The sequence below is a fragment of the Alosa sapidissima genome, chromosome 23 (assembly GCF_018492685.1).
Source record: "Alosa sapidissima isolate fAloSap1 chromosome 23, fAloSap1.pri, whole genome shotgun sequence".
Taxonomy (NCBI): domain Eukaryota; kingdom Metazoa; phylum Chordata; class Actinopteri; order Clupeiformes; family Clupeidae; genus Alosa; species Alosa sapidissima.
In genome coordinates, this window is record NC_055979.1 from 4132349 (window position 1) to 4151615 (window position 19267).

At 45.8% G+C, this 19267-nt stretch overlaps 2 long non-coding RNA genes across 5 annotated transcripts in view; one reads left to right on the forward strand and one right to left on the reverse strand.

The window, feature by feature from the left end:
* LOC121699024 overlaps window positions 1–7012 on the forward strand; it is a 12179-nt gene extending 5167 nt beyond the window's left edge. Inside the window, exon 3 of the long non-coding RNA XR_006026933.1 lies at window positions 6093–7012. This is a non-coding gene — a long non-coding RNA (uncharacterized LOC121699024). The remainder of the gene's footprint in view (window positions 1–6092) is intronic.
* The window catches only part of LOC121699020, a 27603-nt gene continuing 8902 nt past the window's right edge, over window positions 567–19267 (reverse strand). The window contains exons 3-6 of one of the 4 annotated variants that reach the window (XR_006026927.1): window positions 18145–18278; window positions 15667–15888; window positions 4162–4267; window positions 2153–3361 (exon numbers count right to left, since the gene is read on the reverse strand). This is a non-coding gene — a long non-coding RNA (uncharacterized LOC121699020). Of the gene's footprint in view, window positions 768–2152; window positions 3362–4161; window positions 4268–15666; window positions 15889–16825; window positions 16972–18144; window positions 18279–19267 lie in introns of those variants that run through there. The other 3 variants (XR_006026926.1, XR_006026929.1, XR_006026928.1) reach the window with 3 other exon arrangements.

A 19267-nucleotide genomic window follows, 5' to 3' on the forward strand; every position in this document is an offset into this window, starting at 1 on the left:
TAATAATAAGCCCTATGCCCCCCACTCTATTCACACCTAAAACCTCCCTGCCTGTGTATGTAGCTCTACAAATATGTATATTAAGTTAGCGCTGTGTATTGCTGAGATTACTAGATTGTGTTTGTATGTGTGTACGTGTGTATGTGTGTGCGCGTGCGTGTGCGGTGTGTGTGTGTGTGTGCGTGCGTGTGCGGTGTGTGTGTGTGTGTGTGTGTGTGTGTGTGTGTGTGTGTGTGTACACTCCTGCTCCTCTTGTCTTCACCTCTACCCCACTCTTGTCTCTCTTATTCCATGCGACTGCATGTTTCTAGAGACACTGCTGCCTCTCTCTCTGTTGACAAGGCTGGGCTCTGGATCTGTACACTAGGACATGTGAACCAGAGGATAGACAGACAGAGGAAAGAGAGTGAAAGGGCAGTCGAGGAAGAGAGGATAGAGAGAGAGAGAGAGAGTGGGTGAGGGGAAGAGGGAGAGAAAGGGTGCAAAGGGAAAAGGAGAGAGAGAGAGAGAGAGAGAGGGTGCAGTAGGAGAATGAAAGAGAGCGAGAGCAAGAGAGAAAGAGAGTGCGAGAAAGCGAAAGAGAGAGGGAATAGAGGGAGGAGGAGAGGGCGTTGGGGTGGCAGTAACATGCTCCAGATTGCGGCCGGCTCTGCCTGTTGGGGGGAGAAGGAGCAGCTTTGGACCTGAGGGGGGGTGAGGAGGGGCGCGGGGACCGCCACTGACCACAGGGATACGCCAGGACTCCTGACTCTCAGGCATCTGTCATCCTGACACACACACACACACACAAAGACACAGACAGAGACAAACAAATACACACATGAACATATGTATGTGAACACTGACACGTACACATAAACACATGCAAACCTATGTAAACACATATGAGCACACATGCACACACACACACACACACACCAACAAACACACATTCACATACTTGTATGCAGAATGGCTGTGTTTTGATGTAGAGCTGAGTGATGTGATAAACAAACAGAGCACTGTGTGTGTGTGTGTGTGTGTGTGTGTGTGTGTGTCAGACTATGCCTTTACACACACTTAAGTGTCTCTAATAAACAGACTAGGCTTCCTGCCCACAAGTGATGCTGGACAATTCTGTTGGTTCTCACTGACACTCACTACAGACATATTGCTTGCATTACCTACTTAGTGTTACCTACCTAATGAATACAGTATGGTAAGGCATGGTGAAATATAATGCCTTCAAAAAGGCACTGTCTGCCATCTTCATGGTAAAGTGGTTTGTTGCCAACTGTGATAATAACTGAGTGTCATGTCAAAGCCTAGTGGTTTGACTATCAGTGGCTGTTCAAGTCAGCCACATGCACACAAACACACACACAGACACACACACACACACACACACACACAGAACAGCACATGGACACCACAGGGAGCCTGCAGACCAGTGCCAGAACCATACAATGCTAATCTGCTCAGGGATAGACGATAGAATATAGATCCCACTTTGAAAATGATCTTATAAGCCCTAGGAAGTGATCCAATGATCCAAGGTCCATATCTCAGGACAATTCCAATTTTATGTGCATCGAAGGCCATTGCTGGAAACCCAATTTCCATGACATTGCAGCACTTTCATAGATATTGTCACAAGCATGACCACAAATAAGTTATAATAAATATAACAAATAAGGAATAATTTGACTTCATACAGGTTTAGCCTGCTTCACAGGAACACAGATTTATACTGTACTTTAAATGAAATTTGTGAGGAGAAATTTAATCAAAGCACATAACACCTTAAATATTTGTATTATTCACTGTGTGTATGTATGTTTTTTTATGACTGAGAGAGAGTAGAGAGGAAGACGAGGAAGAGAGAGAGCTACATCATATGGGCATATGTTGCGCACGCTTTGTGGGACGTGGCTGTGGCATTTTGGCCAACTCCTTCTAGGTTTTATGTTTTACTACACGACATCCGCATGTAAACCTTGCCGCCTTAAAGGCTCTAATTGCACGGATCATTAACAGGGCACTAATTAACTGCTTTTCCTGGTGGGAGAAGCGAGCGGCAGCCATTTTATTTCCCAGCTTTGAAGCCGCGTCACCGACAGGCCCCACTAGGCCAGAGTGGAAACATTCCGAGGAAAACTGCTGAAAACAGGAATACTGTATCTCTGTATCTTTTTATTTGGTTATATAAGCACTGACATGGAATGATTCATTCTTCTTATAAAAGTTTTTTTTTTTTTTTTAAAGTGTACAGTCTCTTTTTTTCAAAGTTGCTATATGAGCATGACTGTTTAAAGAAAGTGTCACAAAAATCGATCAAAAAGTTACCACCAATAAGAAAACAGCAATGAAAAATATAAAGTGTTCCAAAATCTCTGTTTCTTTCTTCTGGACTTGAGGGACGTGGTAGAGCATACTTTGTAACAACAATGTGACTTGTTCAGGAAGAAATGGCGTGGGGGAGGCTGCAGCGGTGTCCATAAATGACTCAGGGAGCACTAATGTGTAGCAGGGGATACAAACAGATTTCTAAACTGATTTTGTGATCCAGATGTTCAGTCAGAAGTCACGTCTCTCTCCCATCCACATGAGTTTGTGTCTGAGTCCATGCTGAGTGCTGTGTTCTCCCTCTGGTGCTGTGCCATGTGCATGTGCATGTACAGCTCTCGGCCTCTGGGGAAGTCCGCTGCCCTGTGCTGTGCTGATCTATGGGCTGTGTTGTGCTGTGCTCCGTGTTGTGTTATGTGTTTGTTGTTCTTTTCTGTGTTGTGTTGTGTTGTGTTATGTGTTTGTTGTTCTTTTCTGTGTTGTGTTGTGAGCCTTCTCATTTCATCTCATCTGATTTACACACACAGCCTCTGCAAACACTCCTATTCACTCTGCTCTGAGCCACTCCCAGTCATAAGCGCTGTCTGTGTTTGCAGGTCGCACAGCAAGAACACACACACATACACACACACACACACACTAAATACACAACCAAGCATACATACAGAAAATACACACACAAGCATCTACACACACTCACACACACACACAGACACGCACACACAACATAAAGACACACATGTGTAAACACACATTTACACACCCACTCACTTGAAACCTACTGTTGCTTCTGACAACCAGTGTTCTAGTTGTGAGTGCACATGTATGTTTCTGGCCAAGCTATGGTTAAAAGCTGTTTAAATATAAATGGGAGAAAAAAACTCCTGCCATACTCTTTTGCTAAGCTTTCATCAGTGCATTTGTCCTGAGCTGAAAAGTGGCACAGAGAGAGTTTGTTTACAGATTGACTGATAAAGCAGAACTCTCTGTCACACGACATGGGTGCAGCCTTGTTTATTTTGATGGAGGAGGGGCACTGAAAGAAAGAGAGAAAGTGTGAGAGAGAGAGAGAGAGAGTATTGCAGATTAATGTCTGGACAGCACTAGTAAATGCTTTTCACAATTCTGGAAAAAATACTACTCCTCTCTCCTCTCTCTCTCACACACACACTCACTCTGGTCATTTGTAGAACAAAGAGTGCCTTTCTATTGGATGAGTTCTATTGGATAAGTTTGGGCATTTGAGGCACCCAGCTGAAGACATCTCGTTAGCATGCACGCACACACACAAGCACGCTCGCGCGCGCGCGCGCACACACACACACACACACACACACACACACACACACACACACACACACACACACAGACCCAGCGATGACCCCTCATTCATGAACAGGCCAGTTAACCTCCTGTCAGCCACAGACAAAAGACTTTCTTCACCCTCTCGCTGTTGCTCTGTCCCCCTTCTCCACCTCTATCTGTCACTTTCTCTACCTCTATCTCTCTGTCACTTTCTCCACTTGTTGCTCACTCATATCTCAATCTCTATATTTCAACCCTCTCAAAATATCCCTTACTCTCTCCTTTAAACTCTTGTTTCTTCTCTTCTTACTATAACATCTCTCCCTCTTCCTTCTCTCTCTGATACCCGAGGCTGGCAGTGAGAAGTGTGTGTGTGTGTGTGTGTGTGTGTGCGGGTTGGCAGTGGCACAGATACCCAGATTTAATTCAATTATGACACACAAGCTAACAATTTGATTCAGTGAAATTAGTTTCTGATTCAATATTGATTGAAAAGGATAGGAATTAGATATGAAATAGTACACAGCTTACCATGTTTAAAAAGCCCTAGAGTGACCAAATGTACCGTCAGTGGAAACAAATTGTGAACACCGGCATCTTGTAGAAGCTGCCTTCAATAGGCTGTCTTCAATCAAGTCTAAAAAAAGATGGTTAAATCTTACAGTTAAATATTGAATCAGACAAACTGTCATAAAGGATTAAGTGATTAAATAATATTGTGTGTATGTGTGTGTTTTAATAAGTGCAGTATGAAGTGCAGCTGGTTTAGTTAGCAGTGATGTGAGCAGATCTGTCTCTAAGGGCCTGTCCACACGGAGACGCTTTTTAGGTTAAACGCAGAGGTTTTGCTTCGTCTTGGCCGAGCGTCCAAACGAATCCTGTAAACGCACTGCCCGAAACCACACTTTTCTGAAACCTGGTCCCAGAGTGGAAAAATCTGAAACCGTAGCCCGTTTGAATTCGTTTAGACAGCAAAACCGCACATCCTGCTTGCGTATCGATGATGTCATCGCCACACCTCAGCTGCCCTGGACTTGCACTTATAGTATTGCCTAACAATACTAGTTGTCATACATGACATTACCTACGATTACACTCCGTTAAGATAAATATCACAACTGGTGCTGCGCAGCGCCGATAGCTTATGACTTGGTGGACTGAACACTGTTTTTCCCTGTGTTTTTTTTATGCATTCTAGCTACTGTCAGTGACGCGAGAGAACTTAAGTTATTAGGAAAGTGCGAGAAAGCAAGTTTAGGCTACATTAATTTGTGCGTAGTGCCAGTGTCATTCATTTATTTTACATGTCTTACAACATATACACATGCATTCACAGTCGAGTGAAATTAGATATAAGCATACAAAGATGCTTAGAACTCACGTTAAGCCGATGGTAGCACACTGAATGCGAATGCACGATTTGATGCAGGCAAAAGTATTGACTGTTACTAACAAAGGTTTTATAGCAATATTATAAATGTGGCGACAGAATAGCCTAGAATTTGGGTAAGCCTTGCGTTTAGTAGCCTAATTGCGGTGATAGAGAAAACGAATGTGAATCACGGACTATCCTACAACCAAAGAAAGTAAAGGTGATTAGTAGGCCTACCTGCGTTAGCCAAATAAAGGACGGGACTGCACCCTTCACAAACCGTAAAATAAAGTTTATTAGTTTTACAGTTGACAGTTCACCATCAGTCCACACAAACAATTCTGGTTTCCTTGCACTAGCCATTTCGTCGTAGCCTATTCTGTCTGTTTGTAAAGCGCAAGTTTTGGTCAATTTCTGTAAAGAAACAGTGCCACCTATAGGCCTGGGGTATGAAGTAACATGTTGAGTCGTGTTGAGATGGATCAGTTTGGACGCAAATATTCTTGATACGGTTCCAGGGAAGACGGAGGAAAAAAAGATCGGTTTAGTACATGTGGACTAGGCCTAATTTGCCCTCGAATGCTCCGCTGGCTGCTGACTTCACCTCCACACTGTGTGTGTCACACTCTCCGAAAACACCCCTTCCAATCAGTCAACCTCCCTCACATCCACCCACCCACCCACTCACACACACACACACACACACACACACACACACACACACACACACACACACACACACACACACAGGGGGCCATTAAGAAGATACAAGGACATTGCATTTCTGTTTCTGTGACGCATTCTCCGTCACAGACACACACACATTCTCACTCGCATAAATGTGAGCACATTCACAGAAACAGAGAGCCTAGTTGATGTAGGGCTGGTTTAAGTGTACCCAGGGAATAGCATTCAACCACAAAGATCTGATAGGCCAAGGTAAAAATATGCAGCATTTGGAAACTGAATTTGTTATGTTTATTGTCAAACTGGTTATTGAAAGTACCCTCGAATGTTTACTTTATTTTACAGTATTTTTTTCCAGTAACTTTGAAAGACTTCTTTAATTGGGTGTCTTTGACTTCAACAGTGGATTAAACCTCCAGGGGGAAGAAACAATGGCAAATGATTGCAGTCTTCAGGCAAATGGTCTCTTACAGTAAAACAGCTCCCATCTAACCTACACTGTGGCAAAGCCCACTTGTTGGTATAGACCCTTCTGGACCCAATCATTAATGAGGCGGACCTAGCGATGACATCACACCCAAGCACACTGTCCCTATCACTGTCAGCAATACCAGTTGATAATGAAACGCACAGTATTTTACAGCATGCACTGTAGCAACATTTTCATTGATACAATTTGAAAGTAGGCTGTTGTGTGCTAATTCTTAGTAATTTAGACCTAATGAGACACAAATAAGACAAAGGTGATGATATAACTAACACTAATGGACTATATGCCACGGAAAGCTCCTTAGCCAGCTCATATATTTCCAGTGGAGTGTCAGTTGTGTTGTAACGGCATCTTCTGTTAAATTCCGTTCTTTTCATGTTCACTCTGACACTAAATATCTTGTTTATGCCCATCAGGGCAACTCTTTATTTAACTCTGGCACACACACACAAATCCTTCAGCATCGTAACGTGCTCATTCACTAGGTGCAACACCCAACCAAGTCCGTGTAAACAGGTGCACTAAAACAATAGTCGCTACAACAAAGCTGATGTAAATATTTGAGCTGGCTAGAGAGCACTCCAGAAAAGGCATATAGGCAGTTACTACAGCTTTCACTTTTGCTGATGCGTGGTGCCAACTGAAGTTGAAGTCAAGATTGGTGAGGTCTGTTCGACTGAAATTCCAATTTCCCGGTCCAAATGGAACACACAGTAACCTCTAGCTGCAGACCAACAACTGGTGAATCTTTATGTGATGCCATGCTGTCTCTCCCTCTGTATTGACCATTACACATAAAAATCTGTTCCTGATTTTTCCCCCCACATGTTTTGACTGAGTCTTCATTTATGTGGAGTACAAAATTACCATCACTAGCAACAGCTACAGCTAACATAAACCAAACATGCTGAAAAAATAGCAGGAAGTTGGTCTGCATGCTGAGCAACTGGCCCTTATTGGTCAGAATCAGGCACTGCTTCTCAGATTGCTTCCCAATTGGTCTAAAAAAGCACAGGAAGCTGTGCTGGCCAGTGCGTCCTCCCCAACAGGAAGAGGCCGTTGTGGGCAGGGCTGAGCATGCTCAGAGCGGGCGCTGGGCTCTGGGGCCTGGCGGCTAATTAGAGGCCAGCGCTGCAGCCCAGCTCAGCCCAGCCCAGCGGGCGCCACACAAATGACAGGGCTGCCAGCCCAGCACTGCCCCCTCCCAACACACACACAGAAATACACACACACACACACACACACACACACACACACACACACACACACACACAGATACACACAGATACACAAGAGCAAACACAGAAATACATACACAGGCAAACCCATGTGAAAAGCCATTCACTCTCACACACACAAACACACTTTAGTAAGGACTCCCCCACTGATAGAGAGAGTGAGGCCCCATTTGAATGATGGGCAAAATCAGTTTCCAATTGAACACCATGGACAATGATGAGTCAGCTATGTCAGCTATGCCACACAGCTACAGCTCATGTAAAGAACTTTTCTTGTTGATAGACTTGCACTTTGCCCCCCCCCCCCCCCCATTTGGTGCAGAGTGAGGGGGGTGGAGGGGGTTAGAAGAAATCACACACAAACATGCAAACTCAGCATGTTCACACACTCACACACACAAACTGAACACAACCCACCTCCCCAAAGGCACTGTGTAAAATCCAGTGGCCCTTTGAGATGGGGTCTATAAGGCTGTAATGCATGTGTGTGTGTGTGTGTGTGTGTGTGTGTGTGTGTGTGTGTGTGTGTGTGTGTGTGTGTGTTGGGCTGTTGTGGCAGGGTCATCTGGGACTTTTGATTAGCATCACAAGTGCTGGCTGTTTGTTTGTTTTTGGAATGAGGGGAAAGTTTAGAAACCAGCAAATAAAGGAGAGGAGAGAACTAACTAGGAGAACACACCAATTACTCAGGAGAGGAGAAGTAGTATTGAGAATAGATTAGAGGATGAGAGGAGGAGGTGGAGAGAAAATGACACGAAAATGACGCTCTGAGCCAAACAAGAAGTAGAAATGGAGAAATGGACAGTTAAGAAGTGAGAAGAAGGACAAAGATTAGAGACCATTGGAAAGAGAAGAGGAGGAGGAGGAGAGAGAACAAGAGAATGACCCGAAGGAATTGGAAAGAGGGAGTAGAACAAACTGAGCAGAGGCTCGGTGAGCAAATAAGAGGGTGACCGTGGAGGAATGGACGAGACGAGAGCAGGGTCATCAGACTTGTGCTCTAAACGGCCTTAATGACCCCCTAAAGACCGCCTGCCTATTAGCTCAGGGTTCAGGGGGGGGCGACCGTAAAAGCCAGCTGTGAGCTCAGCGCACCAGAGTCTCATCGGTAATGATGGCCGTTATGGGCGGACGCAGCAGGAGGAGGTCCACATGGGACAGCCTGAGGGGGAAGGCGAAGACGAGGGAGAGAAAAAAAAAGAGAGGACAGAAAAAAAGTTTTCAACCTGGGGATGAAATAACAACATGTCTTACTATAGCAACCTCTATAAAGTGTCTATAAATCATGTTGTCCACTTTGGGAGGAGGAAGAGGGAGAGGACGGTATGGTAGTGGTATCTTTAGCCATAGGCCATCTGTCTTCTTTTCTTTAAGTACAGTACAGCCTACTGACCTTGGGAGTATGGAGTCTCTGAAACTCACAAACGCCTCTTCGGAAAAGACTGCCCGTGCTTCACATGCACACAACGTTGGCAGGAGCACGGAACACTTCTTTCAGGCTGATTTCATTGCTTCTGGAGCGTTTGAAACACACACACACACACACACACACACACACACACAGGCTGGCTCAAAAGTGAGAACACATACAAAGACACAAACACAGACGTGTACAAGGATAAACAGACAGCTGAGGCACACCAACAAAGAAACATATGAATACACAGACACAGACAAATACACACACACACACACACACAGTCTAGTAGAATAGTATTCACCTCAGGGTCTGGTTATGTGTGTGTGCGCGTCTGTAGCCTGGACCCAGTGAGCTCACTGATGAATGGGGAGCGAGTTCCCCCTCACACTATCCAAGTTGGTGAGTCATCACCTGGGATTCCCTTCCTTTCGCTTCCAAATATGGGCAGGAAGAATGGCCTGGTTTCAGGAAGAATTCCGAGCTCGTCCCCTTTGTGCTGTGTCTATGAGTGTTTGCTGCAAGCCGCCGGCCAGCGTCTAAATTATCCTCACGCATTATGCCAGGAAATATACGGAAAGCACGCTGGGAATGTCTGGCATCTGGAAAATCATCTATGAGGAATTCCTGCCAATGTGCTTTGTAATGTCTGACCTTACCACCCCCCTGCTCTGCTTCCCATCTCCTCACATTTTACTGGAAATGATGATTGTGTGTGTGTGTGTGTGTGTGTGTGTGTGTGTCTGTGTGTTTCTGTGTGTGTGTGTGTGTGTGAGTGAGAGAGAGAGAGAGAGAGAGAGAGAGAGAGAATGTGTGTGTATGTGTGTGTGTGCGTGTGTGTGTGTGTGCGATGGTAAAGATATTAGAGGTGTTGGAAGGACCTCCCGCATCGCTGGGCCTCTCAGTGACATCACGGAAAGGCTGTGTAACACATGAAGACGGCGTGCTGCTCCTCGCATGCCCTCCAGCTCTGGCCTCCATTGTCAGGACTGAGGGCCGGAAACACAAAGAGGAAGAGGCCGAGAGACAGAGGGAGGCCATGTGAGTGACAGGGACAAAGGCCAAACAAAAACATGTTTGTCACAAGCGGGTGTTGACAAATAATCGCCGCCCAGTATTCCCCTGGGGAGGCACGAGACGCACACACGCACGAGACGCACACGAAGACTGAAGCAGACACGCGAGGAACACACTCGAGTCTCAGTGGCTTACGCACACACACACACACACAAGCACACGCACACACACACGCACGCACACACACACGCACGTATTTATTTCGGCTTCAAGAAGAAATGGGAATTACATTTCATGTGAACATCGTCCTATCCTTATTAGACGTTCTCTGCGGTAAACTACAGTCCTTGTAAGCGTCCATTGTTTTTCCAACCCACTTTTAGGCCTAGTCCACACGTACCAAACCGATCTTTTTTTCCTCCGTCTTCCCTGGAACCGTATCAAAAATATTTGCGCCCAAACGGATCCATCTCAACACGACTCAACACGTTACTTCATACCCCAGGCCTATAGGTGGCACTGTGTCTTTACAGAAATTCACCAAAACTTGCAAAACCACGAAATGGCTAGTGCAAGGAAACCAGAATTGTTTGTGTGGACTGATGGTGAACTGTCAACTGTAGCCAATTGTAAAACTAATAAACTTTATTTTACGGTTTGTGAAGGGTGCAGTCCCGTCCTTTATTTTTTTACTCGTCCTTTACTTTCTTTGGTTGTAGGATAGTCCGTGATTCACATTAGTTTTGGCTATCACCGCAATTAGGCTACTAAATGCAAGGCTTACCCAAGTTCTAGGCTATTCTGTCGCCACATTTATAATATTGCTATAAAACCTTCGTTAGTAACAGTCAATACTTTTGCCTGCATCAAATCGTGCATTCACATTCAGTGTGCTACCATCGGCTTAACGTGAGTTCTAAGCGTCTTTGTGTCTTTGTATGCTTATATCTGATTTCACTCGACTGTGAATGCATGTATATATGTTGTAAGACATGTAAAATAAATTAATGACACTGGCACTACGCACAAATTAATGTAGCCTAAACTTACACCGCACTTTCCTAATAACTTAAGTTCTCTCGCGTCACTGACAGTATAAGTATAAGTATAAGTATATATACTTTTTTGATCCCGTGAGGGAAATTTGGTCTCTGCATTTAACCCAATCAGTGAATTAGTGAAACACAAACAGCACACAGTGAACACACAGTGAGGTGAAGCACACACTAATCCCGGCGCAGTGAGCTGCCTGCTACAATGGCGGCGCTCGGGGAGCAGTGAGGGGTTAGGTGCCTTGCTCAAGGGCACTTCAGCCGCAGCCCACTGGTCGGGGCTCGAACCGGCAACCCTCCGGTTACAAGTCCAGAGTGCTAACCAGTGGGCCATGGCTGCCCCTCAGTAGCTAGAATGCATAAAAAAACATCGGGAAAAACAGTGTTCAGTCCACCAAGTCATAAGCTATCGGTGCTGCGCAGCATCAGTTGTGATATTTATCTTAACGGAGTGTAATCGTAGGTAATGTCATGTATGAAAACTAGTATTGTTAGGCAATACTATAAGTGCAAGTCCAGGGCAGCTGAGGTGTGGCGATGACATCATCGATATGCAAGCAGGATGTGCGGTTTCGCTGTCTAAACGAACTCAAACGGGCTACGGTTTCAGATTTCTCCACTCTGGGACCAGGTTTCAGAAAAGTGCGGTTTCGGGCAGTGCGTTTACAGGATTCGTTTGGACGCTCGGCCAAGACGAAGCAAAACCTCTGCGTTTAACCTAAAAAGCGTCTCCGTGTGGACAGGCCCTTAATTTCCAACAAAATTACGTCTCACTGCAACGATGCGCCATCTAGTGGACAAACGACTACTTATCGCCAATACTGGAAATGTAGCCATGATGATGATGATGAATATGAATTTGTAATTATGTATCGGCCGTTCTAATACCGATAGTATGTGGGTGCCTGTGTGTGTGTGCATGTGTATATGTGTGCACCGCCATCTACAGGCCAATGAGTGTACAGTCACTAAATGTACACATAACCTAATTTTTTTTAGACCCCCCATGGATGAAATTCTACGAAACTTGGCATACCGCCAGAGAATGCCAGGTCAATCATACACATAAAATTTGAACATCTTAACTGAAGATAGGGGCGATTAAAGCAGAATAATATTGCATTTTCATTTTTTACCGGGGGGGGTGTGCAAATCACAAATGAGTGATTATGGGCCAGGTTGATGTGGGCCCTTGAGACCAACATGCCATAAAAGATTCTTCATCCTCAGTGCCACGGTTCAGGTAGTTATTTAGGAAAAACTGCTTTTTTTGCGGTTCGGGGGGCCCAGCACGGGGGGGGGAGTGGTCCCCTGGGACGAAACGAAATTTTTCCGTAAAAGTCTAGTGGGGCTACATACCCACCAAATTTCATGTGCCCCGGTGGTTCGGTGTCCCGGGTATCGTTGACCAAAAATTCAGGAAGTAGATGACGGAAAAAAAAAAAAAAACTTTGACAATCCCTATATGACCGCTTCGCTAGCGGCGGTCATAATAAGGTGCCAACTGCTCAGCCTGAGTCTCGTCGTAAGCAAGCGGGCTAGATGAATGGCCTACTCCAGAACTAGCTGTTGTGAAATTGGAAATTGTTGGGAATTTAATTGATTAACACATCACATAAACTGTTATTGAGTCTTGTTGATACACTGAACTTGTTTTCTCGGAACCAAATCTGACAGCAAGCAGCTTTGGAGTTTTGGAAGTAGGCTGCAGGCAGGCAGCTGGTGGATACATAACTGGCATGCGTAAGGTAATGAATGATAAGGTAAAAGCAACGACCGAAATGCAGTGTTGAAACATGTGTATGAAACGTATTAAATATGCAAACACAGATTCGGTATAAACACTGACCACCCTACCCCCCCCCGCCCCCCCGAAAAAAAATCTCCCGTTTTTGGAAAGCTAAATGTTGACAGGTATGACCCACGCACAAATTCATACACACACAAATACACTCACAGTCATTCACACGCATGGATATGTCTTTATGTATATATACACACGTACACACAAACACACTTTAGCATAAACAGAGACGAAAACACACACACACACACAAACACAGGCCTAGTCTTCCCTCGCCATGCTCTTAAACACTGCAACGCTAATTACTGTTTTGCTACATCATCCTACTCCTGTCTGGTGTTACTGACACTCGTTCTCCCACTCCCTCTTTCCCTCTCTCTCTCCTTTTTTTCCTTCCTTTGTAAAACACACGCAAACCCCAATTACAACTGCCTGAGTGTCCTGAGGTCGAAGCCTCTCGGGAGACGTGAAGATCTCAGCGGCAGCCCGAAATTAAAGGGCTGTTGCAGCGGGTGGCAGGATTACATGACAGAATATCAAAAGGAAAGAACAGTCACATGGCGGTGTCTCCGAAACTGTCCACACACACAATGCACCCCATTAGCACCCACACACACATCCTCCAGGGCAGGTCTTCAGTGCACACACACACACACGTCCACACCATTCAGGTCACAAACGATCAAACACTCACACACACACACAAACACAGACACACACACTCCAGACTCCCAGTCTTGTAATGGCACACAAAGTCATAAAGGAAATACAGAAGTATTGTGTCAGATTTAAAAAATATATTTCCTCATCAAAAAGTTTTGTGAGGTCAACCATGCTACTGGGCTTCTCCATGAGTGTTTTTAGGTTGCCTGGCTCCTACATCTTGCTTTTGGGAAGTTGCTGCTGACCCCATGATCAACTCGAGACTGAAAATGATATAATCATAATACAATGACAAAGTCCCAGTATGAGACAAGCTGGAGCACTCAAATTACAGCATCTTCATTTACAAATGCAGTACTGGAATGTGCAACCCCACACTTTGATGTGCCATTCACTCAGTCGTCAATCCTTACAAGAAGTACAAAAAAGAAGTAAACTCAAAAGCCAACATAAAATTCTTTTAAAAAAGAAAAAAACTATACTTTTAGGGCTTTTGGGAGAGACAGGAAGCGAGTGGGAGACAGATGGGGGTGGCGTTGGGAAACGACTGTTGGTCCAGATCAAACCAGGGGATTCCCTTAAGCACTTGGACCCTGCTGCTCACCTCACATCTCTCCACAACATACAATTCTGATAGCTCATCTTTCAACCTTGCTGGCCTTTAATATGGCATCCAAAACATTATTAGAACATCAGAACCGAAAGGCGACTGGGGTTCTCCAGGTTCTGCACCCGCCCACCCACCTGCAGACAGACATGAGTGTGTGGGTGAGTACGGGGATCAGGATGTTGGAACGAAAAGAGAGATGACTGTAAAATTTACACACACACATGAAACGTCACACAATGAACACCCACAGCTTAGTTTAGTCTGCGGCGTTGACTTCTAGCCTCTGTCAGACGGCCAGAGGGATCATCAGCTTCAGCGCGGATCCTGGCTCTGGTGAGTCACGCACAGGCAGGACTGCAGCTAGACGACACCTTCACAAGGCAGGCCAGACACACATATTCCAATCACACACCCACACAGGCGCTCGCAATTACACACAGACACACAGTCCCCATTCCTTTCTTTGTCTCTCTTTCACACACAAACACAGAGACGCCATCACACACAAACACACACACACACACACACATACACACACACACAAACATGCACACACACACTCTCTCTCTCTCTCTCTCTCTCTCTCTCTCTCTCTCTCTCTCTCTCTCTCACACACACACACACCCACACACACACACACACACACAGCCACATAAATGTTCTCATGACACAAACCTCCTCTTGACTTGGGGCCACCTCCTTGGCTCCCACACATACTGGCTCCCGGTAAGTTTTACTCTAACCAAAGGAATGTACGCTCACAAACACCACCTCAAAAACTCCCACACCACACACACACACACACACCACACACACACACACACACACACACACACACACACACAGAGACACCCTCCCACACAGACCCCCTGCAACGTTCCCTCCACGAGTGACACTCCTGGTTCCCACTGTTCCAAACCAGAGGAATGCATGACTCCATGGCTGTGAGCATGCCTTCTTACAGGAATCACCTTGTGCTTTGAACAGGAGAACATAATAGTTTCAGCATTCCAGTGAGGTCAGGCCTGACAATGCCTGCGACTGGACACCAGTGGCACAGAATGGGGGGCAGACGGGGGGACAGGAGAAGCAGAACTGGTGGGCGGATGATGCCTCTTCCTGTTATTTGGGCCTGGTGATGCTGAGCGTTACGCGCTGATCGCTCTCCGGGGACGCCAGGCCCAAACGTGGAGAAGGAAAGGAGTGCACAGGAATCCAGATGTGTGTGTGTGTGTGTGTGTGTGTGTGTGTGTACAGTATGCAATGTATATTTGCACCCGCAAATACAAACACACAGTTTTACAGATGACTAATTGTCTCTCACACACACCCACACATAATCACACACACACACACACACACACACACACACACACACACACACACACACACACACACACACAGTTGGGATGACATGATGCTGAGTTACAGATGTATGACAATCTTCTGATGAGTGAGGTGATTTGATCTGCAATCTGTCAACTGTCTTCATCCTGTTTCAACCTTGCTTTCTCCCTCTCTCTCCCTCTCTAGATGACGTGTTTTCTTGAATGAGCTCCATTGTGATAAAACTGATTGTCTCAGTGACTGCTTCTAATCCACTGAATGACCTACTCAAGGGGATTGAAAAGTCAAGCTTAAATCATCATCATTCACTCTCACAGATGGGAGCTACAGCGTACGTACCTGGGGGGGGGGGGGGGGTGGTGTAGGGGTGATAATAACCACCAGATTCATGACCCACGGGCAACCAGCCCAGGCTCCCCAAATGAACGCTGGCTGTGTTGCAGGAGTGGTGTCTTAAGGAGAAGTTAAAGGGGTTCACGTCAGTCTGACTATCAGCCGTTAGCCCTCATCAAAAGCCTTTGTGTCTGCCCTAACATAAACACACACACACACACACACAATCTGACAGACACAGATGAAAGAGTTCAAGGTCACATGGTTCACAGGTCACTGCACAGGCCACAGAGGTCAAATGCTACCAGACAGCAACTGAGTCACTAATGACCCTGACTGATTCCGATGGTGATATCAGCAAGGTGATGTCATTGCCTCATTAGACACACGAGGAGGGTAAATAAAATCACGCTGAAAGACACACACACACACACACACAGACACACAGAAACACAGAAACACAGACACACACACATTCAGATAACGGCCAAGCAGAGAAGATATCTAATATCCAGAGACAATTGCACATGTGTGTGTCACATGTGCATATGATGTGTGTGTGTGTGTGCCTAAGTGAGATGGGAAAAACAGTAGAGTAGGCCCAGCCAGCAGCCAGCTCACAGCTCTCTAATTGGCTTAGAGAGTTTTTCATTATCCAGTCAGCTGCTCAGGTCACACCCGCTGATGTGTGTGAACCAGGCACACAGGACATCAAGCGTCAGCAGTGCTACTAGTGCCGCATGTGGCAGTGTTTCCCATACATTGGCTTATTTGTGGCGGCCCACCACAATATTAACATTGACCACCGCACAATGATTTTCCAGGTTGTACTAAATTGTGTTTAAATCTGGTTAGCATCTTAGCCACGCTTCGCTAATTTGTTAAAACTTTGTATTCAAGTTAATTCTGCAAACCAACCAGCACAAATGGAATTCAGTTCTGTGGGGAACACTGTATGGCTATCACAACATACATTATGTATCTTTACAACGGAGACGACAGCCATTTTTACTAGTTACAAATTCAGTTCTTTGTGTGTGTGTGTGTGTGTGTGTGTGTGTGTAAGAGAGAGAGAGAGAGAGAAGGAGAGAAGGAGAGAGGGAGAAAGAGAAAGAAAGAAAGAAAGAGTGAGAGAGCAAAATGGAGGGAAAATGTAGCAAGGCTCCTTCTTTCTCCCTCAGAGTGTTTTGGTTTTTTTCTTTAATCTTGAGTGCAGCAGACTAAACAAACAGCAGTCCTCAGTCCCAGAGGAGATACACTTAGAGCTCGCTGTGGACACACAACTTTCATGCTCCTCTGGAAAAACAGCTCCTAGGAAACACACACACACACACACACACACACACACACACACACACACAGATATGGACGCACAGACACAAACACAGTAAAACATATGCATATGTCTACCAACCGAGCACTCATACAGTGGATGAAGTGAACTCTCCCATGCATGCACGCACACACACACACACACACAAACACAACACACACACACACACACACACACACACACACACACACACACACACACACACAGAGACCACAAGACAGGGCGGCCAGCAGACATACACACACACACACACTCCTCCGCCAGAGGAGCTATTTCAGAGAGCAGCACACACCGCAGCATCACAGCACAAATGGACTGTTTCAAATCAATTAGGCCTCTGTGAGGGTGTGTGAAAGAGAATGAGAGAGAAGTGTGTGTGTGTGTGTGTGTGTGTGTGTGTGTGTGTGTGTGTGTGTGTGTGTGTGTGTGTGTGTGTGTGTGTGTGTGTGTGTGTGTGTGTGTGTGTGTGTGTGTGTGTGTGTGTGTGTGTGTGTGTGTGTGTGAGACAAAGACAGCGAGAAATAGCTAGTGTGTTTGTGTATGTGTGTGAGAGAGAAAAAGACGTTGTGAGAGAGAGAGGAACTTACACGGTCTGTTTAAAAGTTGGAGTTTGTGTGGTGTGAGTGTAATGTGAATTCTGTCTGTATACTGTACATATCTTTGTGTCTCTCGTCTTGTCTCCTGCTTGTGTTATGATCCATATACTGAACCGTGGACATCCTATTCAACCCTGATAGCCTCTGACCCCAGATCAGTGTATCCCTATCATGTCACATTCATCTCATGCTGGAGGGGAAACCAGTCCTATGGCTTTAAGCTGAACTCCCCTGTGCCAGTGGTCAAATGGCCCACTCATAAAGCTGCATTAGCATTCACACATTACCAAATTGTGCTGCATATACCTCTACCCAGTCACATTATGACATTAGGCCTCTGCCACACAACAGCAGTAAACAGGCCGGCGTTTTAAACATATTACGATGGTGTGAGTGTGTGTGTATGTGTGTGTGTGTGTGCACGCCTACTTAAGTCAGCATACATTACAGGAAAGCCCCCACATAAGCAAACTGACATCATCCCACGTGGCCGCCACCCAAGAACCAGTCAGGGGTTTATGAAGCGCTCGTATCACAGGAAGAGTTTAGTCTCACCACACCGGGCCTGCCATCCATCACTGGACCATCGTCAGAGGAGGACGGGAAACGTCCAATCAGGTGGTGCCGTCCGAGAGTTTTGGACAGACAGGAACAGTGCTGGGGCTGGAGAGAGGTGGCCACAGATCACCCTTTGTAAGAAAGAAGTAAGAATTTTATTTATATAGTAAGGACAAGCTGGTGTCTGCAAATGCTGATACAGGTAAGATCTAGTTTGAAGAGAAGACTGATGAATTGTCTTTTTGTGACATACAAAGCAATTTAAAAATGCACTGGCTGATTGGAATAACTCAGTGTTAAAAAGTAGATGTTAATGACAAGATAAACAATGCTGCAAGCCATTCAGTTCTTAGCTGAACTAACCTGAACTGGAATGGTTCAGTGCTTAATCTCTCTACCCTCACATACACACACAGCTGCCGATCTATGATGTTGTCGATAGCAACTGCATACTCTGTGCTGTGATGTCACCAGCGAGTGACTCCTGACATGATCTCCTCCCCCCAGCAGAGGGACGACGGCGTGAGAAACAAGAAGAGCGACCCGGCAGAGCCAGTGACCAAAGAGCCCTCACCCCTCCTCCCACAACCCCCACTCACCCCCACTACTCCTCCTCACCCCCTAGATGCTCCATCGAGTCTCCTCTCCTGGGACCAGGACTCTCTCTTTCTCTTTCTCTCTCTTAGGCCCCCCCCACACACATACTCTAGGGACGAGTGTGAGTATGTGTGTGTGTGTGGGGGGGGGGGGGGGGGGGGATGGGGGGTAATCTGGGCCGTCCATCTCGAATGACCTCTCCTGTCAACTTAAAATACACATCCATCTGTAAAAAGCATCCTGACCAAAATATTTACAGGAAATGAAAAATGGCATGGGGTGGGTGGGGGGATTGGGATGAAGGGCAGGGGACTGAAGAAGACAGGAGATGAGAGGAGTGGAGGAAAGAGAGAAGAAATGAGGAGAATATGAAGGAAGGAAAAGAGGTAAGGACAGCAAACTATTGGCGTGGAGTTGGGAAGAGGAGTGCGGAGAGGAGAGAGGGATGAGCTCTGGTAAGGGATGTATCTGTGGCAGCACAGGTCTCCACAGGGCATCTGTCTGCTCAAGACCTGCTCCAATA